This window comes from Myotis davidii, unplaced genomic scaffold (genome assembly GCF_000327345.1).
Source record: "Myotis davidii unplaced genomic scaffold, ASM32734v1 scaffold1352, whole genome shotgun sequence".
Lineage (NCBI taxonomy): Eukaryota > Metazoa > Chordata > Mammalia > Chiroptera > Vespertilionidae > Myotis > Myotis davidii.
The window spans coordinates 13097-17026 of NW_006283635.1; positions in this window are offsets into that span (position 1 = coordinate 13097).

Here is a 3930-nt window from a genome sequence, read left to right on the forward strand (position 1 = left end):
GCTTAGAATCCATATTTAAATACCTTCTTCCTAGGGATATGTAGGCCTCTTAGAGGAGAGTACATGATTTTTAGGAAAAATGAATGGGGGTGCAGGAGATAGTTTGTAACAAAGTTTGGGTGTGATGTCAACTTCTAGTCTCCTGTCCTGTGACAGGAGTCAGTCTTCACTGACTGATGACATTTTCCCCATTGAGGGGACCTTTTGTGGGGGTCCAATTTTAGGCAGAGCAGGAGACTTCAGTGAAAACCTCTTCTTCCATTTGCTGTTTTACAAGCATCTGCAGGTCAAGATCATCAATATAACAACACAGCATATGTTGGGGTGGCCTGTTCTCTGACCTTCAGAATAAACCCAACAAAAGCTTGTTTCCTCTCTTAGACGATTTGCCACAGTAGTGTTATTCCCTGGAAACAGTATTCTGACCAGACCTTCCTGGTAGTGATCATAACATACCTTGTGTTTGTAGAAAGGTGTGGGCCATATCACTAAATAAATCAGGGTCAGTTTTCTCATCTTTGTGGAAAGGGAGATAAAGTTATGACAGTTTGTCTCCCTTTCCACAGGTTTCCTGTAGGTTTGTGTCTCTGCTGCAACCCCAATGGCCCCAGCGCCTCTGCAGCCTCAGGGTTAGGGGCTGCTGGGTGCCCGCCCCACTGCAGGCTCTGTCTCTGCTCCTCTGACCCCAGCGGCTCCAGCCCTGCCGAGGTTGTAGGGCTTGGGGCAGCTGGGTGCTGGCCCCACTGCAGGCTGTGTCTGTGCTCCTCTGACCCCAGTGCCACTGTGGCTGTGGGGCTTGGGGCTGCTGGTTGCTGGCCCCACTGCTGGCTGTCTCTGCTCATCCAACCCCAGCACCCAGGTGGGTCTTGGGGCTGCTGGGTGCCAGCCCCCCTACAGGCTGTGTCTCTGCTCCTCTGACACCAGCGGCACCAGCGCCCCCACGGCTGCGGGGCTTGGAGCTGCTGGGTACTGGGCCTCCTTGAAGGCTTGTGTCTCTGTTCCTCCAACCCCAGCACTGAGGTGGGCTTGAGGCTGCTGGCTGCCTGCTCCCCTGTGGGCTGTGTCTCTGCTCCTCCATCCCAGCAGCAGTGCTGACCAAGCAGGCCCAGAGGCCCTCCACCAGCGGGTTGGGGCAGAATGCCTGTGTCGTTGCCAGGCTTCGCTCAGCCGGCCCGGGGCCATTAGGTTTATCCGCTCCTTGGAGCCTACATATGCAAACTAACTGCCATCTTTGTTGGGTTAATTTGCATACTCTCCTGATTGGCTGGTTAGCATAGCGAAGGCATGGTCAATTTAGATGTTTTTCTATTATTAGGTAATATGGTAGCTGCCTTTTTATATAGAAGATTGGACTCTAGTTCAGGTAGTTGTCTTACTAAACCTTTTCCTGAGCTTTACAACTTCTAAGGTAAGGCTCAAGGCATACTTAATCTTAGTAATGGATACTTGCTGTGATGCTCTCTTTCATTGGACCATTAGTCATAATTCTTGTCATTCTGGCTTTTGCCCCAATAATATTAAGATTTATAACATAATTTGTCTCCACCATGTTATGAGCCCTACTTGTACTCCGGGAATCCCATCTCTCGCTGACACTAGATACCATTGCAACCTCCTCCTATCCCCAGGCCTCATCTCCCTCTGACAGAGAGCAAGGATCTCTTGGCTTTGAAAGAAATGTCATTCCCTGTCAGCAAGAAGGAGCTACAGGAGGGACCCGGCGCCCGTATTCCCTTAAAGAATTCAGAGCCAAGATTCCTTGAGGGGAAATGTAGTAGGCAGTTGGATAGGGATGAGCAGAGTAGGAATGATGGGCGTGGTGCAGAAAGTCCCCAAGGCAGAGAGCCCTCTGCATTGACTAATGACCCTCTGCTAGGCACCAACAACCAGTTGAGACCAGGACCCTGAGGAGATATGCCTGGAAAGCTGATGAAGATTCTATTGAGATCCTCCCCTGAAGCCCCAGATAAAAGCCCCCAGGAAGGAAGACCATGGCTCTCTCCACGGAGCACACCCTGCCTATTCCCATTCTTTTCTTTCCTCTCTCAGGGTGCATCTCTAGTCTCTGAGGTCCTTCTTTTGCATCTCCAAGGATGCTTCTTTTGTCTATGTAACTTGTATTCTGAGCCCATTTCTTCTACGGCTCACTCCACTTCTACTTATATGTCCCTAAATAAACTTTTTCTTATAATTTAGTCTTGGGTTTGAATTCTTTTCCAAGCCAGAGCTCAAGTACCGATGTTGCTGAACTGAGGTCTAACACCTAGTGCCATTTTCACTACTAACAATATGACATTCCCAATCTGATTTTCAAAATGTGCTCTCAACAATTTGAAGCATATATTCTTAGAGAGGTTTAATAGTTTTTCCTTTGATTCTGACCTTTTCATCTCTGTCCCCAGTAGGTAACACAGTGCCTGGCATGTAAAATGGGATCGGCAAATGTGGAAAATGAATGATGACATTGACTTTCCCATATGCCTCTATATACGAGGTTCCTAGTTACGGACTTCTGACCATTGTCTGAACTTTGTAGCACCGGCATCGTCTTCTTATAAAACAGCTGCAATCCACCATTCCAGCTAGTCCAGTGTTCTTTCAGGCTCTGCTTTAAAGGACTTTTCCCCCCTGAGTTCAAGGTTAGGCCCTCTGACCTCACTTATGTAAATCCTTCGTGCTATAAATCAATTTCTTTAATAATCAGTATAAAACAGCACCTATAAGAAGAGCTTCCTTGATTTTCAGATATACCAAATAAAACTATTGGAATTCACCAACAGAATGTGGGAGCCTAAGCCCATATTGTGTTCTCCATCTCGCTTTGCAGGGTAATTTTTCTGTGTTCACTGCTCCAGCCTTAAATGTGTGGTCAGTTGACAAATAGAGGAACGACAGCCCTGCTCCCAGGTGCCCATCATAACACTCCAGTCCTTATGAGCCTCACGGGCTGCTCTGTCCAATGGCAGAGAGGGGGCAGAGAGCACCTGCAGCTGGGGAGCCCATCAAAGTCATGTTCTTAGAGTTGGTCTTCCAGGCCCACTGTGGACCAGCGGTGCCTGTCTGTCCATAGTGAGCAGGAACATTCTAGAAGCAGAGCCTTAAGAAGGGCTGTGGGGGGTAGGGCTAAGCAGGTGTTTCTGGGGTGGGTGCTGAGGAGAGTGTTGGGGAGGGCGTGCCCCATGGGAACTCCTATGTCACAGGAGCTGTTTCTGATGGGGGAGGAGGGCCCATCACTGCCTGCATAGCCTCTTCCTTCACATATTGCTTATTTAACACATCATAAAAAGGAAATGGGAGGTGCCTGGCAGCTGGCAGGCTCTGACAGGAAGCGTCCCATTAAGGGGGGACACAGCAAGGGCCGCTCGCTGGTCTCCAGGTCCTGTTTACAGCAGTTTTCCTGCCCATCCAGGGGGCCTGTCCCCCGTCTAAGGGGGCACGGGGTGCTCAGCAACCCCTTTCTCCTTGCTTCTGGAAAGCCACGTGTCGTGAAATGCTGGACCTGCAGAGGGCTCCTGTGTAACAGCATCCGCCTGGCTTCCTGTGCGCTCACCTGCTTCTTCCTGAGGCAGCAGAGCACCTTCCTGGGGCTGCAGAGCCCAGCTCCTAGTGCCCGCCAGGGAAGGGGACACCGAGGAGCCTTAGAGACCTTGTCCCAACCACAGCCACTCACTGCCGGGTGATCTCACACAGGTTACCCTACTTCCTGGCTCCCCCATCGCTGAAACAGGACAATGATGGTGGCGCTGGGGGCACAGCGGGTGGATATTTGGGGAAACAGTGAAAATCATAGACTAAACAAAGTGTACTACCCGGACTTGAAAATAAATGAATTAAATGCCCATAACCAGCATCACTGTTAATGATAAGATTTTTTGATGCCCTAAATTTTAGGGCATCTAAACAGGATTTTTTTATAAACCAAAAGTATTT